At 43.4% G+C, this 23,816-nt stretch overlaps 1 protein-coding gene across 2 annotated transcripts in view; it reads left to right on the top strand.

The window, feature by feature from the left end:
* The first annotated feature begins 13,112 nt into the window (after window positions 1–13,112).
* Window positions 13,113–23,816, top strand: part of ELMOD1 (ELMO domain containing 1) — a 214,171-nt gene continuing 203,467 nt past the window's right edge. The window contains exon 1 of one of the 2 annotated variants that reach the window (XM_073613140.1): window positions 13,113–13,291. The gene's annotated coding sequence lies outside the window, so the exon portion shown is untranslated. The remainder of the gene's footprint in view (window positions 13,292–23,816) is intronic. The other variant, XM_073613137.1, reaches the window with a different exon arrangement.

Here is a 23,816-nt window from a genome sequence, read left to right as displayed (position 1 = left end):
CCCATACCTCCCTTTGTTTGTAACCTGCAGTGCATGTTAGCTGTGGTCATGTACACTGTTCTATGCACACTACAAATCCCATCGTTTAATTCAGGCACAAGCAAGATAGGTTGGCTATATTACTACATACAGTGGGACTATGGGGAACAAACATAGCCACCATCCAACAGGAAGTCACATCACAGCTACAAAAAAAAAAAAAAGAATAAGAATATATGAAAAAGAATTGGATATTTTGAGGAACGTCACTTTATTGCACGAAGCCTTTGAAAGAGTCATTGATTAATAGTATGACATGCTACAAACAAAACCCAAGAGATTTTTCCATTTTTTTTAATAAATAATTAGCAGTGCTAGAGTGCAGAAATGTTCAGATGGATGGGTTGGGAATCCCTGGCCTGAATTATCCTGGTATAAAATTAGACATTCCCAGAGCACCCTGGTTATTGTCAACCTGAGGATTTGACATAGCATGGCGGCCCGCTATATTTTAATAATGGCAGATTGAAAAACCAAAGCTAAACATGTCATGAATTTATCCATGAAAACTTATTGTGAGAACTGCACTTAAAAGCAGACGTCAGTCCAAAATAGGATAAAAATTAATAACACATTACAAATTCTGAAGATGTTACATAGACAAAATAACAAAACCAGCAATTATAGCAAATATCATCTTTAACCACTTGCCGACCTTATAGCTTACAAATACAGCAGCAAGGTGGTGACCTAGTACGCGATCTGACACTTCCGGGTAGGGGGAACGCATGTGCGCCGATGGTGGCCCCCTCCCACTGAAATTATACACAGTGGGAGCTGATCTACGGGTGCCGTGGACTTAATGTCCACTGGCAACAGAAAATTTTATACTCAGCGCTGCCCCTCTAAATCATGAATATACATATACTGGCATCAAATATGTGTCATGTGACAACATGTATAGCAAAGTGCCAATCAAGTGCAAAAAAATGCATTCAATAAAGTTCAAAAAAAGGTGCAAAATAAAGTGCAATCAATGAAGTTCATCAAGTGTGAGGTATAGGGCTGGTGACACATTGATGTAATCTTGGTGACTTGGTGACGTCCCTCCCACTGATGACGCCCAGTGGGAGGGGCGAAACATGTCAAGCTAAGGATAATCTGTGAAGGCTGTTTGGATGCCAAGGCAGCAATTTTTGCACATTTTAAAGACTCTGATGTAAGTGTAATCATTTTAAACCTTTTAATAAACCTTGCAGTATTACACTATATGCCCTCTTTTCTTCACTTGTCCAAAGTTAACTACTTCGATCGTCTTGGACCAAGTAAAGTATATAGGATCTACATCAAGTGTTGGAGGAGAGGAGATCCCATTCTCTGAGGCACAACCAACCCATATATCTGCTGGACAGGAGACAACATCTTGATATACACGGGCGTATTTATCATCTTCATCTGGTGAGTGGGGACCCAGGAGGGGAGCACAGGAAGTCACCAAGATTACATCAATGTGTCACCAGCCCTATACCTCACACTTGACGAACTTCATTGATTGCACTTTATTTTGCACCTTTTTTTGAACTTTATTGAATGCATTTTTTTGCAATTGATTGGCACTTTGCTATACATGTTGTCACATGACACATATTCGATGCGAGTATATGTATATTCATGATTTAAAGGGGTAGCGCTGAGTATAACATTTTCTGTTGACACATCTTTTGGGGTACTCACCTTGCACTACAGCGGCAGCCCTACTACATATGTGCATGGGTGTGTGTGTGTAAACGCACACATATATGTACATTTTGTATTTATTCAATATTTATTTACAACATTTTTTTACAATTTTATTTATTTATCTCCACAGCGCGGGTTCTACCTTTATTAGTTTTTTTCAATGTCCACTGGAACCCGATGATCATCGAGCACAGAGGAAGAACTGCGGTCTGCCTATGTAAACAAGGTAGATCGCCATACTGACAGGAGGGAAGGCATGGGTCCAGTGTATCTGCAAAGCAGGGACATGGATCCATGCCTTCCCCTAGTAAAAGCACCTCCCGTAGTACACTAAAACACTGGATAGGAACACAGTTAACCCTTTGATCGACCCTGATGTTTAATCCCTTCCCAGCCAGTGTCATTAGTACAGTGACAGTGCATATTTTTAGCACTAATCACTGTATTAGGGGGTTATATACTAAAGCTTGAGAGGGCAAAATCAAGCTCACTTCTGCATAGAAACCAATCAGCTTCCAGGTTTTATTTCCAAAGCTTAACTGAACAAGCTGAGTTTAGAAGCTGATTGGTTTCTATATAGAAGTGAGCATGATTTTGCACTCTTCAGCTTTAGTAAATAAACCCCTTTGTGTCACTGGTCCCCAAAAAGTGTCAAAAGTGTCAGTTAGTGTTTTCGACTGTCCGTCGCAATATCGCAGTCCCGCTATAAGTCACTGATCGCTGCCATTGCTAGTAAAAAATGAAAAAGTAAATAAATAAAAATATCCCATAGTTTGTAGACGTTATAACTTTTGCACAAAACCAATCAATATACGCTTATTGGGATTTTTTTTAACAAAAATATGTAGCAGAATTCATTTTGGCCTAAATTGATGAAGAAATTACATTTTTTCAATTTTTTTATTGGATATATTTTATCGCAGAAAGTAAAAAATATTGTTTTTTTTTTTTTTTTCAAAGTTGTCAGTCTTTTTTTGTTTATGGCACAAACAATAAAAACTGCAGAGGTAATCAAATACCACCAAAAGAAAGCTCTATTTGTGGGAAGAAAAGGACATTATTATTATTTTTTTTTTTTTTGGGTACAGCGTTGCATGATGGCGCAATTGACAGTTAAAGTAACGCAGTGCTGTATAACAAAAGGAAAGTGGGTAAATATTCCGGAGATCAAGTGGTTAAAGGAGAAGTATAGCCAAAGCTCGTTTGGCTGTACTCCTCCTATGGATCACAGGAGTGCAATTCATTTTGCACTCCTGTGACCCGTTTTCAGCAGAGAGTGGGCTGAAGTCCCCTCTCTGCTGATGTCACCAATGTCAGTCCAGGCACCGCGTCATCCCGACCATGGAGCCGGATGCCTGGACTGACATCTGGCTCAGCCTTTCAGCCCAGAGCCTAAAACAGCTGCTCCGCCCCCTCCACAGCTCATCGCTCCAGTGAGCGAGGAGGGGGAAGAACAGAGAGCTGTAACTGACAGTCTACAGCTCTCTGATCACGGAGCTCTGAAAACCGAGCCATCAGCGGTGTTGCAGCTGTTTATCAAATGCATATTTTCGGGAAAAAACACACTGAAATGAATTCTAGTGCAAAAAAGCAACATATATAACCAATTTTTTGGGTTGCATCAAGTAAATAGATCCCAAACATGTCAAGCCTAAAAATTATGAAAAACAATGGTACCCAAAAAAACTCTTCATAGGCCCTGATGTTAACCCCTTCCCTGCCAGTGTCATTAGTACAGTGACAGTGCACTGATCACTGTATTGGTGTCACTGGTCCCCAAAAAGTGTCACTTAGTGTCAGATTTGTCCACTGCAATATCGCAGTCCCACTAAAAATCGCTGATCCCCGCTATTAATAATAAAAAAATAAAAATTCCATAAATATACGCCATAGTTTGTAGACGCATTAACTTTTGAGCAAACTAATCAATATACGCTTATTGGGATTTTTTTACCAAAAATATGTAGCAGAATACATATTGGCCTGAATTAATAAAGAAATTTGATTTTTTACATTTTTTAATTGGGTATGTTTTATTGCAGAAAGTAAAAAATATTGTTTTTTTTTTTCAAAATTGTCAGTCTTTTTTTGTTTATAGCGCAAAAAATCTATCAGTCCCACCTATTAGTGCCCTTCAGTGCCACCTATCAATGCCCTTCAGTGCTGCCCATCAGTGCCACCCATAAGTGACACCCATCAGTTACACCTCTCAGTGCCCACCAATGCCACCTATCAGTGCCCACCAGTGCCACCTCATCAGTGCCCACCAGTGCCGCCTATTATTGTCCATCAGTGTCGCCTTATCAGTGCCCATCAATGTAGACTATCGGTGCCCATCAGTACTGCCTATCAGTGTAGCCTCATCAGCGTACATCAATGAAGGAGAAAAATTACCTGTTTGCAAAATTTATTAACAAAACAAAAAACGGTTTTGTATTTTTTTTTTTTAAATTCGGTCTTTTTTAATTTTTAAAAAAAAAATTAAAAACGCAAAGGTGATCAAATACCATCAAAAGCTCTATTTGTGTGAATAAAGGACATCAAATTAGTTTGGGGTACAGCATCGCACGGCCACGTGATTGTGAGTTAAAGTAATGCAGTGCCATGTCGCGGAAAACGGCCTAGACATCAAGGAGGGTAAGCCTTCTGGAGCTGAAGTGGTTAAAGTGGTTCTACAAGACCTTGGTGCCTTCATAAAGAGTACCTCTCTTGCCCAATATACTATCAGGAGGATCATATGTAAAAACAGCGATTGCGTGGCACATCTCAGTGCACACCACCAGTGATAGGAGTAATTCTTTGTGTGAAAAACTGAAAAATAAAGGCTGGCAGGAAAAGGGTTAATTAGTAGCTTCTCAAAAACTTTTTTTTTAATGAAATTTGAGTTGGGTTATGAGATGTGGTCAGTTTGTAGAGAGTTACATAGTTACATAGTAGGTGAGGTTGAAAAAAGACACAAGTCCATCAAGTCCAACCTATGTGTGTGATTATGTGTCAGTATTACATTACATATCCCTGTATATTGCGGTCATTCAGGTGATTATCTAATAGTTTCTTGAAGCTATCAATGCTCCCCGCTGAGACCACCGCCTGTGGAAGGGAATTCCACATCCTTTCCGCTCTTACAGTAAAGAACCCTCTACGTAGTTTAAGGTTAAACCTCTTTTCTTCTAATTGTAATGAGTGGCCACGAGTCTTATTAAACTCTCTTCTGCAAAAATGTTTTATCCCTATTGTGGGGTCACCAGTACAGTATTTGTAAATTGAAATCATATCCCCTCTCAAGCGTCTCTTCTCCAGAGAGAATAAGTTCAGTGCTCACAACCTTTCCTCATAACTAAGATCCTCCAGACCCTTTATTAGCTTTGTTGCCCTTCTTTGTATTCGCTCCATTTCCAGTACATCCCTCCTGAGGACTGGTGCCCAGAACTGGACCGCATACTCCAGGTGTGGCCGGACCAGAGTCTTGTAGAGCGGAAGAATTATCGTTTTATCTCTGCAGTTGATCCCCCTTTTAATGCATGCCAATATTCTGTTTGCTTTATTAGCAGCAGCTTGGCATTGCATGCCATTGCTGAGCCTATCATCTACTAGGACCCCCAGGTCCTTTTCCATCATAGATTCCCCCAGAGGTTCTCCCCCCAGTGTATAGATTGCATTCATATTTTTGCCACCCAAATGCATTATTTTACATTTTTCTACATTGAACCTCATTTGCCATGTAGTCGCCCACCCCATTAATTTGTTCAGGTCTTTTTGCAAGGTTTCCACATCCTGCGGAGAAGTTATTGCCCTGCTTAGCTTAGTATCGTCTGCAAATACAGAGATGGAACTGTTTATCCCATCCTCCAGGTCGTTTATAAACAAATTAAATAGGATTGGTCCCAGCACAGAACCCTGGGGAACCCCACTACCCACCCCTGACCATTCTGTGTACTCCCCATTTATCACCACCCTCTGAACTCGCCCTTGTAGCCAGTTTTCAATCCATGTACTCACCCTATGGTCCATGCCAACGCACCCTATTTTGTACAGTAAACGTTTATGGGGAACTGTGTCAAATGCTTTTGCAAAATCCAAATACACCACGTCTACGGGCCTTCCTTTATCTAGATGGCAACTCACCTCCTCATAGAAGGTTAATAGATTGGTTTGGCAAGAACGATTCTTCATGAATCCATGCTGATTACTGCTAATGATATCATTCTTAAAAGAGAGAATTTTGCAAAAGTGAATCAGGGGATGAGAAACTAAAAGTAAGTTTAATGTCATTAATAATGAAGAGCTAGAATTAGGTTACCTGCAGAAAACATGATCCCTACGTCTATGTGACAGACATCTGTGTGAAATGTGACTCGACAAAGAATAAAGACAAAGCCTGAGGACATCGGTATGGGACGAGAACTTAGGAAGTACTTTGCATTCTATAGTTTGAGGCTAGGTTCACACTTGAGCGTCTTTGGAGTTTTTTAATGTGTGTTTGTAGGTGCATTTTTTCAGGCATTTTCAGACTTTGGTGATTTTGTTTTAGTCAATGTACAGCTAGCTGCTAGGAAAAGAGGCAACACATTTTGTGAATAATTGTGTTTTCAGGCACTCCAAAAAAGAATAACTGAGTACTGTCTGTGGTACTTTTTTATTGCACTAACATATTGATTGTTATATTGCTATCGCTATATTAATGATATTTTCTCCACATGGACAGAAGGTGAGGAAAATCTATCACAATTTTTAGATTTTCTTCACCTTCTGTCCATAGGATGAAAACGTCATCGATACAGCGATAGTATCTGTATGCCCTTTATTGTATGCTCTTCAGAAATTTGGGCTCTAGGCCAGCCATAGATAAGTTAGCAAAATAGGGGGGCTTTTTTAAAACATCTATAAGGCTTCTTGTACACTGCTGCTTGTAAACGGGCGTTTGGGGTGTTTTTTTTTCCGGCTGCCCCTGAACTCTCCTCTGTGTTATCTTATCAGGACATGTACACCGGGTTGTCTATAGTTGTATCTAGGCAGTTGAGTTTAGAAGCATTTTTTGGAAAGCAAAAAATGTTCAGAGGCATTTGAAACGGCAATGCCTGTAACAGCTTGTAAACGCGCATGAAAGCGGTAACTCACATTTAGCCGCGTTTCGTTTACAGGCGTTTTTAGTTGAGATACATTTTTGACTATTTAAAAAAAAAAAAGCTCCTAAATGCAGACGCGGGTAAAAGCGGCATGTAAATGCGGCAACAAGGACGTTTTTAAACGTTGGTCACTATCTGTCAAGTGAAATCATTCAGGAGAGGTTTTAAAACATCCCGTGTACATTAAGCCTTAGGATCAAAAACACAGATTTCTGCCCAAAAGAAGTTCATGCACTTTTTCGAGCTTCAGGCGACACTATGCTCAGGCGTGAATGGGAACCAATAAAGGGGTTGTAAACCCTCAAGGTTTTTCCATGCATTAAGGTGAAAAACCTCCTGTCATGCAGCAGCCTCCCCGAGCCCCCCTTTTACTTACCTGAGCCCATAATTCTCATGATGGGAACAAGCACACTAGATCCGGCCAGTGTCTCGTGTTCTTATTGGATAGATTGATAGCAGCACAGCCAATCCAATGATGTGGGCACTGGGGGCGTCCTGCTGTCTGTGTCAATAGACGCAGCAGCAGGACTCGGCTAGTGCGCCCGCACAGGTGTCCCAAAGGCACTCGAGAAGAGGAGGAGCCACCAGCGCCGCTGAGGGAACCCAGAAGAGGAGGATCGAGGCCACTCTGTGCAAAGCCAACTGCACAGAGGAGGTAAGTATGATATGTTTGTTATTTTAAAAAAAAAACAAAAAACGAGGGTTTAGTAACCCTTTAAATATCATGGCAATCTTCAGGTTGAGCATTGAAGAGCTTCGGGAAAATCACTTGTGTGTGAATTGGACTATAGGTGTGCAGAGATTGATTGTTAGGTTACTATGGGCTCATGAATTGATTATTTTTCTATATATTCAGACATCTGCCTCATTTGATCAGTCACGGAGGAGTGGAGCTGATGGGTCTGAAATATACAGTATAGATATATAAAATAAACACATAGCGCAACATAATATATAAATACTACACACAGTATTATATACATATTATACACACAGAGCCATATATTTTATATATGTGGCTACATATAGAGTTGTGCTCAAAGGTTTGCATACCCTGGCAGAAATTGTGACATTTTGGCATTAATATTTAAAATATATTATCAATTATATTTATTATCACATAGTTTTTTGGATCCTTTTTAAATCATAATGATAACAGAAATCACCCAAATGGCTCTGATAAAAAGTTTACATACCCTGTAATGTTTGGCCTTGGTATAGACACAGAAGGTGGCACACACAGGTTAAAATGGCAATTAAAGGTTAATTTCCCACATTTGTGGCTTTTTAAATCACAACTAGTGTCTGTGTATAAATAGTCAATGAGTCAATGAGTTGAGGCCCAACATGCAGGGAGCACCGTCAGGCGTTCTTGGAGCATAAATTACACCTCTAATTTCCTAACGACCTATTACACTTTTGAAGGCCCTGGAGCACCAGGACAATGGAATTACCCACAAAATGACCCCATTTTGGAAAACAAACACCCCAACGTATATATATATTATAAGGCAATATGAGTCTTTTGAACGGTTAATTTTTTTACACAAGTCTTCAGAAAACGTGGAAAGAAAATGAAAATCTTTTTTTTTTACACAAAGTTGTCAATTTATAAGATATTTCTAACACATAGCATGTATATAGCAAAAATTACACCCCAAAACACATTCTGCTACTCTTCCCGAGTATGGCGATACCACATGTGTGAGACTTTTACATAGCCTGGCCACATACAGAGGCCCAACATTGAAGTAGTACCTTCAGGCGTTCCAGGAGCATAAATTACACATCTCATTTCATTCCTACCCATCACACTTTTGAAGGTTCTTGAGCACCAGGACAGTGGAATACCCACAAAATGACACCATTTTGGAAAACAAACACCCCAACGTATAGTCTATGAGGCATGTACTCGGGTACTCTGATGAGCTGCAGATAGGTACTCGGGTACTCTGATGGGCTGGTGACAGGTACTCGGGTACTCTGATGGCCTGGTGACAGGTACTCGGGTACTCTGATGGCCTGGTGACAGCTACTCGGGTACTCTGATGGGCTGGTGACTGGTACTCGGGTACTCTGATGGGTGCTGACAGGTACTTAAATGGGCAGTGACAGGTACTCAGATGGGCTGTGACAGGTACTCAGGTATTCGTGTACTCAGATGAACTGTGACAGGTACTCAGGTACTCGGGTACTCAGATGGACTGTGACAGGTACTTGGGTACTCAGATGAACTGTGACAGGTACTCAGATGAACTGTGACAGGTACTCGGGTACTCAGATGGGCTGTGACAGGTACTCGGGTACTCAGATGGACCGTGACAGGTACTTGGGTACTCAGATGGACTGTGACAGGTACTCAGATGAACTGTGACAGGTACTCCGGTACTCAGATGGGCTGTGACAGATACTCGGGTACTCAGATGAACTGTGACAGGTACTCGGGTTCTCAGATATACTGTGACAGGTACTCAGGTACTTAGATGGGCTGTGACAGGTACTCAGGTACTCGGTTACTCAGATATACTGTAACAGGTACTTGGGTACTCAGATGGGCTGTGACAGGTACTCAGGTACTCGGGTACTCACATGGGCTGTGATAGGTACTCAGGTACTCAGATATACTGTGACAGGTACTCGGGTACTCAGATGGGCTGTGACAGGTACTTGGGTACTCAGATATACTGTGACAGGTACTCGGGTACTCAGATGGGCTGTGACAGGTACTTGGGTACTCAGATATACTGTGACAGGTACTCGGGTACTCAGATGGGCTGTGACAGGTACTCGGGTACTCAGATATACTGTGACAGGTACTCAGGTACTCGGGTACTCAGATGGGCTGTGACAGGTACTCGAGTACTCAGATGGGCTGTGACAGGTACTTTGATGGGTGGTGACAGGTACTTTGATGGGTGGTGACAGGTCCTCCTTATTAGGGGGGAGCAGTCAGTGTGGTTGGTGTGTACTGTAAGCGGTAGCGAGATGTTACCGTAATCTCCTTCTCACACACGATCAGCGTGTGAGGAGGAGAACCCGGTAACATCTCGTTACCACGGTTTGTTGACATTCAGTGACCGACTGTGATTGGGCACAGCCACTCACGTGGTAAAGAGCCAATTTCATTGGCTCTTTACTGCGATCAGGGTTGGGCTGTGTCAGGGTGACAAGCCTCGTCCCTGATCGCTGCTCTGTGCGCGCGCTCTTTACACAGGTCTGGGATGGGGAAGGTAAACCTCTAGAAGCAGAGAGGCCCCATCAGAAGATCTGGAACACAGACATCCCACCAGATAACCTAAGGGAGCCTGGAGATTTACCCCCCATAGGAACACCGGGAGCGTCAGCAAGCTAAAAGGCCTTGGCTAGGCTAAAGCCACTTGCCCTTTTATGCTTGCCATCTGGTAAGCAGGCTCTACTACTAGGGTGGATTGTCACTACTGCTTAGAAGTGCACGGTGGTGGTGTTTTCACTTTGAAATAAGGACTTGGAGAAATCCCCTTGATGTCATTTATATGAACTTTTAATAATTTTAGCGCAGCTTTTTACAGGACTCTGGGATGGGCTATGTCCAAGGGACACATCTCATCCCCGAACGCCGCGCTGTGGGCCCCCGGGGCGAGAAACTGAGGATGTCATATGACGCCCGCCCAGGATGGGAGATCCCATCCGGTAATGAAGTGGTTAAAAACAACCACACCGTCTTTTTGGAGAGTAGCCTGTATTTCTCCTGAGGTTACCTGTGGGTTTTTCTTTGTATCCTGAGCAATTCTTCTGCCAGTTGTGGCTGCAAACTTTCTTGGTCTACCTGACCTTGTGATAATAAATGGCTTTATGTAATTGCTATCCTCAAATAAAAGACCGCTTTTTTGGTATGATCAGTCATATTTTCAATATTAATGCCAAAATTTCACAATGAGCATGACTATATATATATATATATATATATATATATATATATATATATATATATATATATGCACATATACGTATTATACACATTACATATACCAGCTAGGAGGGAATGATGGAATGTAAAGACAACCCATGTTATAATGACCTGGGCCCATCATTCCAATGCAAAATAAACTTTAAAGCGGAGTTCCACCCAAAAGTGGAACTTCCGCTCACTTGTCTCCCCCCCCCCCTCCGGTTCCACATTTGGCACTTTTCGGGGGGAGGGGGCACAGGATACCTTTGCATTGACACAACTAACACAACTCAGCTATGTCAACACGTTTCATGGGAAGTGCTTCATCAGGAAACGGATGCATAATGTAGATCTTTAGTATGCCGAGATAATATTCTTCATATAAAAGCCCAAACAGAGTGCAGCCCACATGTGATCAGGAGGGGATAGCAGTGACCCCTGGTCTGTGGGGGGGGGGGGGGGGAGCATAATAGTGAATACCCAGATTTCCAAATGTTACTGACATATAATCCATCATTCATATCCGTACTCCCAGACTTAGCACAGGGTTATGTTATTTCTGTGAGGGGGGGGTCTGTATTTTGTTGTGTGGTGGGGGATTCTGTAATGTGTGTGTGAGGAGGGGTCTTTAGTTGTTTGGGGGGGTAATATGTGGGGGGGTCTGTATTTTGTGTGTGGGGGGCTTTGTAATGTGTGTGAGAGGGTCTTTAGTGTGTTGGGGGGGTTAATATGTGGGGAGGGGGTCTGTAATGTATGCGTGTGTATGTGTGGGTCTGCAATTTGTTAGGGGGGCTCTGTATTTTGTGGGGGTGGGTCCTGTAATGTGTTCGGGGGGGGGGCTCTAGTTTGTTGGGGGGATTGTGTAATTTGTATGTGTGTGTGTGGGGGGTCTGTAATTTCTGGGAGGGGGATCTCTAGTTTGTTGCGGGGGTTAATTTTTTGGGGGGGCTCTGTATTTTGTGGGGGTGGGTCCTGTAATGTGTGGGGTGGGGGGGGGGTGGCTCTAGTTTGTTGGGGGGATTGTGTAATTTGTATGTGTGTGTGTGTGTGTGGGGGGGTCTATAATTTCTGGGAGAGGTCTGTATTTTGTGAGGGGGATCTCTAGTTTGTTGCAGGGGTTCATTTTTTGGGGGGCTCTGTATTTTGTGAGGGGGTATCTCTAGTTTGTTGCAGGGGTTAATTTTTTGGGGGGCTCTGTATTTTGTGAGTAGGGGAGTTCCGTAATGTGTGTGTGTGGTGGGGGGCTCTGTAATTTGTGGGGGTGGGTTCTGTAATGTGTGCGGTGGAGGGGGGCTCTAGTTTGTTGGGGGGTTGTGTAATTTGTATGTGTGTGGGGGGGTCTACAATTTCTGGGAGAGGTCTGTATTTTGTGAGGGGGATCTCTAGTTTGTTGCGGGATTTAATTTTTTGGGGGCTCTGTATTTTGTGGGGGTGGGTCCTGTAATGTGTGTGGTGGGGGGGCGGCTCTAGTTTGTTGGGGGGGTTGTCTAATTTGTGTATGTGTGTGTGTGTGTGTGGAGGGGGGATCTGTAATTTCTGGTAGGGGTCTGTATTTTGTGAGGGGGTATCTCTAGTTTGTTGCAGGGGTTAATTTTTTTTTTGGGGGGGGGGCTCTGTATTTTGTGGGGGTGGGTCCTGTAATTTGTGTGGTGGGGGGGCGGCTCTAGTTTGTTGGGGGGGTTGTCTAATTTGTTTATGTGTGTGTGTGGGGGGGGGGGGGGGTCTGTAATTTCTGGTAGGGGTCTGTATTTTGTGAGGGGGTATCTCTAGTTTGTTGCAGGGGTTAATTTTTTTTTTGGGGGGGGGGGGCTCTGTATTTTGTGGGGGTGGGTCCTGTAATTTGTGTGGTGGGGGGGCGGCTCTAGTTTGTTGGGGGGGTTGTCTAATTTGTTTATGTGTGTGTGTGGGGGGGGGGGTCTGTAATTTCTGGTAGGGGTCTGTATTTTGTGAGGGGGTATCTCTAGTTTGTTGCAGGGTTTAATATTTTTATTTGGGGGGGGGGGGCTCTGTATTTTGTGAGTAGAGGAGTTCTGTAATGTGTGTGTGGCGGGGGGCTCTAGTTTGTTGGGGGGCTCTGTAATTTGTGTGTGTGGGGAGAGGGGCCCTGTACTGTGGCTATGGGGGGGACGAGACTGTGTAATGTGTGAGGGCTCTGTACTTATTGCTTCTGTTTTGTGTGTGTGTGGGGGGCACCTGTTCATTATGAAGTGAGGACCTGTATATTACACACATTATACATGATATGACAGAGATATGAGAGTCACACAGCTCCCTCCTCTCAGCAGTCGCTGCTGCTAAGGCACCAAGGTGAGAAAGTGGGCGGGGGCGGGAATATTCTCGCTCGGATTGGCTGCAGGTCTCGGGGGCGCGCCTGTGTTGTTCTCCTCGCTCCTGGAAGCGCGCCCCGGTGCAGTAGAGCAGCTGCGAGACGGTGAGTGACAGCGGGAGGAGGAGGATGATGATGATGATGATGATGATGATGGGACCCTGAACCTCCGGAGCAGACAAGTGTGAGCAGGTGAGAGCCCCCCCTGTATACAGCCGTGTACACACCCCCTGCACCATCCACTGCATGAGGAGCCCACACATTGCGATGGTCGGTGCTGGGATGAGGATGGGGCACCTCAGATCCCCATATGGGGGGGAGGGGACCCCTAATATAGTCCACAGAATGGGGGGCTGACCTGGACTGCCACTGATAGTCCTATAAATGCTGACGGGCTATTAAAAAAGAAAAAAAAAAAAATATATATATATATATACATGTATATTACAGCAATTTTATAGTGCATATATATATATAAACATATTGTTAAATGGACATTGATGAACATTGATTTATTGATCTTCATGTGAATCCATAATACGAGGTTCAGTCTGATGTGTAACTTGTCTCCTGTATCCGGTGTTGCGGTGAACGCCTGCCTGGCGGTCGGTTCCCTGTAGACGTGGAGTGTTGATGGATTGTTTTGGTGACATGTCCATTGAAATATGTCTTGGTAAGGACCAGAATGACTATAGAGGATTCCCCTGTGGGTCGTCATGCTTTTCTCGTTATTTCTTCAGCCAATGAGTATGATTTGTGAGAAACCGAGCCGAGACAAAGGGCATCGCTGTTGGTCATAACAACCAATCATATTTGTTGATGCATTTGAAAGCTTACACCTGATTGGCCTCTATGGGTCATGGCTCCTATATATATATATATATATTAGAGCTGCACGATTCTGGCTAAAATGAGAATCACGATTTTTTTGCTTAGAATAAAGATCACGATTCTCACGGCGTAACATCATCTTTCACATTAAAACAAAAAAAAATGGGCTAACTTTATTCATTGAAGTGTATTTTTTCCCAAAAAATTGCGTTTGAAAGACCGCTGGGCAAATACAGTGTGACATAAAATATAGCAGCAATTGACATTTTATTCCCTAGGGTCTCTGCTAAAAATATATACCGTATATAATGTTTGAGGGTGCCAAGAAAATTTTTTAGCAAAAAATATTGATTTTAACTTAAGAAAGAAGTGTCAGAGAAAGATTTAGACTTTAAGGCCCCTTTCACACGAGGCGGACTTCGTTTCTACGGAGCCCGCCTCGGTCCGCCGGCTCAGCGGGAGATCTGTCCGTTGATCTCCGCTGAGCCGGCGGATGACAGGTCCCTCTCTGCTCACTGAGCGGGGAGGGGCTTGTCAGGCGCCGCTGCCGCCTATGGAGGGATCGGACGAAAACGGACAGCGTGTCCGTTTTCGTCAGATCTCACCCGATCCGATCCGCCAGCGACGGACCTGGACGTAGAGCCATCCGTCTGCTTTTAGCGGATCGGACGGGGTCGGATGTCAGCGGACATGTCTCCGCTGACATCCGACGCTCCATAGGCTAACATGGATCGCCCGTTCAGGTCCGCCGTCAAAACTGACAGGCGAACCTGAACAGTCCGATCGTGTGAAAGGGGCCTTCGTGGTTAAACTTCCTGCATTTACATGTTGTTGAAAACTTGGCAGACTGCCTGGATTTTTTCTTTACACACAGAAGTTTATCCCTTTGATCTAAGAAGGAAGTGTTAGTTACAATCTTTCATGTTAAAAACTTGGCAGACTGCCCGGATGTTTTCTTTTGACAGCTGTGTGAGCAGATAAGTCTCCCCATGAATCGGCAAACTCTGCAATAGAGATCGTCAGGGGGTTGAATCGAGATCACGATTTTTTAACGATTAATTGTGCAGCTCTAATATATATATATATATATATATATATATATATATATATATATAGAATTATTTTCTCTCAATCTATCTATACAGTAATAAGCAAAGGTAGAAAGCTCACCTGAATAATTAGCAGTTCTCTCAACAGAGATTCATTCATCCAACGATCTCCAAGTCCACATAGGAATATGAGAATTAGTTGCAGGACTAATCTTTTCTAGTAACTGAAGCACATGCATTACATTATAACAAATTGGCAACAGTTTCGGGTAACTACAGCCCTTCATCAAGCCAAATGATTCCACACAAACTTTGTAGCAACAACAATTTTACAGCAGTAATAAAGTAGAGTTCCAACCAAAAGTGGAAGCTCCGCTTATCTGCCTTCCCCTCCCCCCTCCGGTGCCACATTTGGTACTTTTCGGAGGGGGGGGGGATACATTTTTGACAGGTATCCGTCCTCATTTTTGAGAGATCTCACCGCGGTGAGATCTTTGGAAGTTCAGCCCCCCCTCCTCCTTCCCCCACTGCCGGGCCATTCAGAAAGCACAGCGAGCTTCGCGCATGCGCAGTAGGGAACTGGCCGTGAAGCCGCAAGGCTTCACTGCTAGTTTGCCTTACAGGCAATGGCGGCGGTCGCACCAGAGAGCCGATGGAAACATCATTGGCTGGGGTGCCGACATCGCTGGATTCCAGGACAGGTAAGGAGGGGTCTTTAGTTGGTTGGGGGGTTAATATGTGGGGGGGTCTGTATTTTGTGTGTGGGGGGGGGTCTGTAATTTGTGTATGAGGAGGGTTCTTTTTTATTTGAAGGGGGGGCGGGTACCTAGGTTTGACGGGTACCCACTCCCACTTCCACTCGGATCACCTAGAAGCTCTCCTCCTCTCCCCTCCCTCCCTACAGTCTTCTGGGACACATCTACAGTCCCAGAAGACTACCGCTCATTCAGCTGGCGCAGTGCGACTTACACATGCGCAGTAGGCACCCAGCTCTGAAGCCGCAAGCTGTCACAGCCGGGTGACCACAGTTCAGATGCCGGCGAGAGAAGTGGGAGAGAAGCGACCACTACGCTGGATCCCGGGACAGGTGAGTGTGTGTTTATTAAACGTCAGCAGCTACAGTTTTAATAAACACAAAAACAACTGGAACTCCTCATTACGTACTTTTTCTTCTATTTTCAGCTGGGGATCTAGCCAGTAAGTCTGTTGTTTTTCACAGCACAAACTCTCCAGCAGAATATTTCAGTTTACATGGATGATACAAACTGCTTAACTCTGGCAGGGGTGATTAAAATGATCAGTTTTTATTTATTCATGCAAAATCTTTATCCCAAAAGGAACAAAACTGCTTTCTGTAACTGATTATAAAGTGTGAGCTTCAGTTTGGCTTCAATTTGTTAGTGTATCTAAATCTGCTAATACATTTAACGCTACTCCTCCTCCCAGACTGACACTGCTACTGTTGAAAGGTGCCCCTGTGCTCCTTCATCCAGAGTAGGGGCACTCTAATATAGGAGGTGTGTTACTGGCCAGATCACCAGATGAAAACAGAGAGAAAAAAGCCTAAAAAACCAAACTGATGCAGCCACCACATCTACTGATTGGGAAGCTGCAACATATGACATTTTTGGGTTTAATATCATTTGGAATAGTCTTGACTAACCAGAAATAGATACATTTCAACCGTTTGCATGTCCTTCACACCTCCTCCATTCACAGAATTTCTTATATACTATGAAAAGGATACAGAGATTTTTTTTCTGAATGGAGGGGGTGGTGAGCGAGCGACCTCCTGTGATATCTATAGCCAGTACTATAAATCTCAGAGCCAGACAGTTGGCATCAACAGGCAAACGGAGAGCAGGTTACTGCTGAGAAGACTGTCTGCTAGATGTAAATATACATGTGATGCACACTTCTCAGATTCCATTAAAGTCTGTGGAGCCCAAAACATGTGATCCTACCTCAGAGAAGTACCTGTTCCTTTACCTGCACCTATACCTGTTCCTTTACCTGTTCCTATATCTGTACCTGTTCCTGTTCCTATACCTTTTCCTGTACCTGCTCCTGTATCTGTACCTGCTCCTGTACCTGTTCATGTTCCTTTACCTGTTTCTGCTCTTTCACCTGTTCTTGCTCCTGTACCTGTACCCGTACCTGCTCCTGTACCTGTTCCTGTTCCTGTACCTGTATCTTTACCTGTTCCTGTACCTGATCCTATTACTGTTCTTATTCCTGTACCTGTTCCTTTACCTGTTCCTGTACTTGTTCCTGTTCCTTTACCTGTTCCTGTACCTGTATTTTTACCTGTTCCTGTACCTGTTCCTGTACCTGTATCTTTACCTGTTCCTGTACCTGTATCTTTACCTGTTCCTGTACCTGATCCTATTACTGTTCCTATACCTGTACCTGTTCCTGTACCTGCTCCTGTACCTGCTCCTGTAACTATTAGTTTACCTGTTCCTGTACCTGTTCCTATACCTGTTCCTGTATCTGTACCAGTACCTGCTCCTGTTCATTTACTTGTTCCTGTTCCTGTACCTACTCCTGTACCTGTTCCTGTTCCTTTATCTGTTCCTATTCCTGTACCTATTCATTTACCTGTTCCTAGTCCTGTTCCTGTACCTGTACCTGTTCCATTACCTGTACTTCTCTGGTGTGATAAGTGACAAAACAACATCACTCGGACGTGAATGGGCCCCACAGGATACAATGGAAATCTTATTGTGGAGCATTGTCATGCATCTGGAAATGCACAACAAATCACTGAGGAGTGAAAGGGCCTTAGGCTTCTTTCACACTGGTATCGGTTCCTTCTGCCCTCTAAAAAGCAATCCACGGTGGAGCAGTTGGCCAGTGTTCATGGAACAGTCTTCCTGTCTCATGAATGTCTGCTTTTTTTTTCTTCTAAGGGATAAGAAACAAAAAATCAGCACACATTACACACATTGCACATTGCTAGACACACAGTTAACCCTTTGATTGCCCCTAGATGTTAACCCCTTCCCAACCAGTGTCATTAGTACAGTGACAGTGTATAGTATTAGCATTGATCACTGTATTAATATCACTGGTGATGTCAGTGGCAGTTAGTCAGTTACCACTCAGTGTCAGTTAGTGTCAGATTGTCCACCCCACTATCGCAGTCCCATTATAACTTGCCGATCACCGCCTTTAGTTGTATAGAAAGAAAATCCAGTATATGTACCGTAGTTTGTAGACATAACTTGCACACAAACCAATCAATATACACTTATCAAGATTTTTTTTACCAAAGACATCAAGCAGAATACATTTTGGCCAAATTTATGAAATAATTTTTTTATTATTATTTTTTTATTGGATATGATTTATAACAGAAAGTAAAAAATATTGTTTTTTTTTCAAAATTTTCGATTTTTTTCATTTATATAATAAAAAATTAAAAAACGCAGTGGTGATAAAATCCCACCAAAAGAAATCTCTATTTGTGTGAACAAAATTATATAAATTTCATTTGTGTATAGTGTTGCATAATCGCGCAGTTATCAGTTAAAGTAGCGCAGTGCTAAATAGCAAAAGATGCCCGGGTCATGAAGGGGTAGAACCTTCCGGAACTGAGGTGGTTATGAATGCTCCCTCCCCCCTTTCTAACACCTATGCTGAATGACCTGTGTAAGAAAGATCTGTATACTTACCTATGTTCAGACCGTCCCGGTACAGTCCTGTGATCTCCCCAGTGTCAGCCAGTGGCGGCTGCATGGGAGAGGAGAGAGCGCTTGATAACCACTGGTTATGCCAGGGAGAGGTGACCTCACCTGTAGGCTTCCAATGGTCCATCCATTTTCCGTGCTCCCTCCTCTCCCCTGCGGCTGCCATTAGCTGACAGAGGGGAGCCAGATCACATGACCGGACCGGAGCAGCCTGAAAATAGGTAAGTATACAGATCTTTTCTTTAAACAGGTTATTAGGAATAGGTGTTAGGAGGGGGGAGGGGGGAGCATTTTTAATACTAGTTAGGTTTTGCCTGGAGTTTTACTTTAACTATAGCAGAGAAAAGTCAGGCCTTCTTCCCTGCCAGACAGGGCTATACTGTGTGGATGAGCTGTGTAAATCTCAGGACTGGATGGACAGAAATACAAATTGTTTGGCAGGTAGAATAGCTCCCATATACAGTATCTCACAAAAGTGAGTACACTCCTCACATTTTTGTAAATATTTTATTACATCTTTTCATGTGACAACACTGAAGAAATGACACTTTGCTACAATGTAAAGTAGTGAGTGTACAGCTTGTATAACAGTGTAAATTTGCTGTCCCCTCAAAATAACTGCAGAGCTTCACAGGTTGCCACTGAAGTCCTCTTCCACTCCTCCATGACAACATCACAGGGCTTGTGGATGTTAGAGACCTTCCGCTCCTCCACTGTCCATTTGAAGATGCCCCACAGATGCTCAATAGGGTTTAGGTCTGGAGACATGCTTGGTCAGTCCATCACCTTTACCCGCAAGCAAGTAAAGGCGCAAAAAAACGGAAGTCCTTATATTACCATCATGTTAGTGACAAACTGAAATTATAGCTGATATAGTCCATAAAAGTCTATATAGACAAAGGCAAACTAATATTAGAAGATCCACACAGAGGGCTGCCTTCCAGGAAGAGCTGAAACCAAGCTCCCAAATCTGCAGGAAAAAACACAAGGGGGGGAGGCGCCTCTAAGTGTAGTATGTAAGCCAATCAAAGCTTTGATGAAGGAGCGCAGCTACCGTGACATCGTAGCCCGTACGCTCATGAAACGCGTCGCATTCCAGTGACGTCACAGCTCCGCGCCTGCCTTCCACCAGCGTTCCAGGCCTTGCTCTGAAGTACATCATCACCGCGGCCGGCTCGAGCGGTGTTCAGCATAGCCCCACGCACAGCAGGCAGGCAGCAGTGATACCTGTGATCGATCTGATGGACTCCCTCTTTGGATCTTAACCACACGACATGCTGTATTTTATTCTTCTAAATGTGAGTTGTTTGTACAGTGTTTTTAATAAATTGGCTTACATACTACACTTAGAGGCGCCTCCCCCCCTTGTGTTTTTTCCATCACCTTTACCCTCAGCTTCTTTAGCAAGGCAGTGGTCATCTTGGAGGTGTGTTTGGGGTCGTTATCATGTTGGAATACTGCCCTGAGGTCCAGTCTCTGAAGGGAGGGGATCATGCTCTGCTTCAGTATGTCACAGTACATGTTGGCATTCATGGTTCCCTCAATGAACTGTAGCTCCCCATTGACAGCAGCACTCATGCAGCCCCAGACCATGACACTCCCACCACCATGCTTGACTGTAGACAAGACACACTTGTCTTTGTACTCCTCACCTGGTTGCCGCCACACACGCTTGACACCATCTGAACCAAATACCTTTATTTTGGTCTCATCAGACCACCTGACATGGTTCCAGTAATCCATGTCCTCAGTCTGCTTGTCTTCAGCAAACTGTTTGCAGGCTTTCTTGTGCATCATCTTTAGAAGAGGCTTCCTTCTGGGATGACAGCCATGCAGACCAATTTGATGCAGTGTGCGGGGTATGGTCTGAACACTGACAAGCTGACCCCTCACCCCTTCAACCTCTGCAGCAATGCTGGCAGCACTCATATGTCTATTTCCCAAAGACAACCTCTGGATATGACGCTGAGCATGTGCACTTCTTTGGTTGACCATGGCGTGGCCTGTTCTGAGTGGAAACTCTCCTATTAAACTGCTGTATGGTCTTGGCCACCATGCTGCAGCTCAGTTTCAGGGTCTTGGCAATCTTCTTACAGCCTAGGGCATCTTTATGTAGAGCAACATTTTTTTTTTTCAGATCCTCAGAGAGTTCTTTGCCATGAAGTGCCATGTTGAACTTCCTGTGACAAGTATGAGAGAGTGAGAGCGATAACACCAAATTTAACACACCTGCTCTCCATTCACACCTGAGACCTTGTAACACTAACGAGTCACATGACACCGGGGAGATAAAATGGCTAATTGGGCCCAATTTGGATATTTTCACTTAGGGGTGTACTCACTTTTGTTGCCAGCGGTTTAGACATTATTGGCTGTGTGTTGAGTTATTTTGAGGGGACAACAAATGTACACTGTTATACAAGCTGTACACTCACTACTTTACATTGTAGCAAAGTGTCATTTCTTCAGTGTTGTCACATGAAAAGATAGAATAAAATATTTACAAAAATGTGAGGGGTGTACTCACTTTTGTGAATATTTTATTATATCTTTTCATGTGACAACACTGGAGAAACGACACTTTGGCACAATGTAAAGTAGTGAGATACTATATGTATTTCATAGTTCATTGTTAAAGTTTCACTAAACCCACATCATAAAAAAACTATCAATAAATGGTGTATTGCATGCTGTTCATACTCACTCGTTCTTTCAGTTCGTTTTCTGCGTTCTGCAAAAAACCTGGTTGATCCTGCTGCTCTCTACCCCCCCCCTTCTGTTCATGTCCCCAATTCAGCTAGGGATTTTGCAGCTGTGGTGGCAGCTCTGCACATGCTCAGTTTTCAGTGAGTTTCTATGCTGAGCATTTCCTACCTATCACATCTGAGCAGCTCATGTGACTATGGAGGGGAGGGGAGGGCAGGTACCCTGTTTTTGACAGGTATCAGTGGCGGCCATTAGGAGTGGAACTCACTTTAATTATTTATTTTTACTCTGTATTCCAAAGGCTGTTTTTTTTTTTTTTATTTTGAACATGTGACCAGCAGCAGAGGACTAGAAGCTCCTCCTACTTATGTTTCCCTGCAGACAGGCTGGGAAAGATCTGGGTCATGTGACAGCTGTATAGCGATTAGGAAAAAGGTACTTCAATTTTTTTTCTATAATAACAGTTAATTACAGTGCTGTCATCCATATACAGAAATAGAAGGGACAATGATAATTAACCAGTTCCCGACCGGCTGGCGCAGTTATCAGAATGGCTCCCCTGGGCGAGCCGCTGTAGCTGTAGGTCGGCCCTTTAAGACGCAGGAGGCGCACGTGCGCCCGCAGCGTGTGCTCAGAGCCGATGTGAGTGCCCGGTGGGCGCGATGATGCCGGGCACCCGCGATCACTCGTGACAGAGCAAGAACTGGGATCTCTGTGTTTAAACACACAAATCATGGTTCTCTCAGGGTAGAGGAGAGAGATCGTGTGTTCATACTAAGTATTAACACTGATCTCTCTCCTCCCCTACTTAGTCCCATCCCCCCCACAGTTAGAACACAAACTAGGGAACACATTTAACTCTCCTTAATTGTCCCCTAGTGTTAACCCCTTCCCTGCCAGTGACATTTATACAGTAATCCGTGCATTTTTATAGCACTGATCGCTGTATATTGTCAATGGTCCCAAAAATGTGTCAAAAGTGTGCAATTTGTCCGCCACATTATCGCAGTCCCGATAAAAATCGCAGATCACCGCCATTTCTAGTGAAAAAAATTATAAAAATGCCATAAATCTATCCCCTATTTTGTAGACGCTATAACTTTTGCACAAACCAATCAATATACGCTTATTGCGATTTTTTTACCAAATATATGTAGAAGAATACATATTGGCCTAAACTGAGGTAAAAGATATTTAAAAAAAAAATTGGGATATTTATTATAGCAAAAAGTAAAAGATATTGGAGGTTATTTACATTTACATTCATTTTGTTTGGGTACAGCATCGCACGAGCGCACAATTGTCAGTTAAAGCGACGCAGTGCCGTATTGCAAAAAATGGCCTGGTCAGTGAGCAGACAAATCTTCCTTGGCTGAAGTGGTTAAACAGTGTTTGTTTAGTATTACTTTACTTCATAGTTAGAATTAGCTTTGTGAGCGTCTTATACAGAACTATGGGTTTCTGTTGTTGTTGTACCTGACCATTGTGAACATAAGTAGTGACATTACTATATGGTATGTAGTCCTAGTAATTATCATGACTATTCACCTGACTCACTGCTTATAAAGTTAATGGCTGGATGAACCTCCATTGGCAGCAATGACTTCAAGCACTTGCTTTCAATATCTCTGGATCAGACCAGCACAACGTTCAGGAGGAATTTCTGACCATTCCTCTTTACAAACCTGCTTCGGCTCAGACACTTGTGTAGAATGTTCGGTGTGAACGGCTCTCTTGAGAACATTCCACAGCATCTCTATGGGGTTGAGGTCTGGGCTCTGACTGGGCCACTCTAAAAGGCGCACTTTCTTTTTCTTAAGCCAGTCTGTGGTGGATTTACATTGATGCTTAATGTCATTGTCCTGCTGCAACACCCAACTTTTACTAAGCTTCAGCTGGCGGACAGCCACCCTGACATTATCTAACACATCCTATTGGATATTCTGGTAAACTTGGGAATTCATTGCTTTATGTTGTGATTTTATGCCCGGTACAGACAATGAGATTATCGGACGAATGATCCTCCCTTTTTTTTTTTTTTTTGCATGCTAGTCTCCATATCGAAAATGAAGAGTTTACTAAAGTTACAAAAATTTTCACTCGACAGAATAACGATTCAGAAGTGATGTAATATGTTGTAGTTTATTTGTTTTGCATTTTCGAACGACAACTGCACTGGTTAAAGAAAAATCGTTGGATCTGGTATCATGCGAAAAACATTTTCGTGCTTGTCCGATCGGATAATATCGGATGAACTGTCGTGATCGGCTCTAGAAAGCTGTGTACTAAGGATGAGATTATCGTACGATTGTTTCGAAAGCGGTATTTTTTGTACGATTTTCTCTGATCGTGTGTACGGGCCTTTAGATGAGGATGTGATCACATTTTATGGCAAATTACTGCAGAAAACTAGTTACAGTCCTTTCACACGGTTTCCAG

Source organism: Aquarana catesbeiana, linkage group LG02 (genome assembly GCF_042186555.1).
Source record: "Aquarana catesbeiana isolate 2022-GZ linkage group LG02, ASM4218655v1, whole genome shotgun sequence".
In the NCBI taxonomy this organism is placed as follows: domain Eukaryota; kingdom Metazoa; phylum Chordata; class Amphibia; order Anura; family Ranidae; genus Aquarana; species Aquarana catesbeiana.
This window is presented reverse-complemented; position numbering and strand designations above follow the sequence as displayed.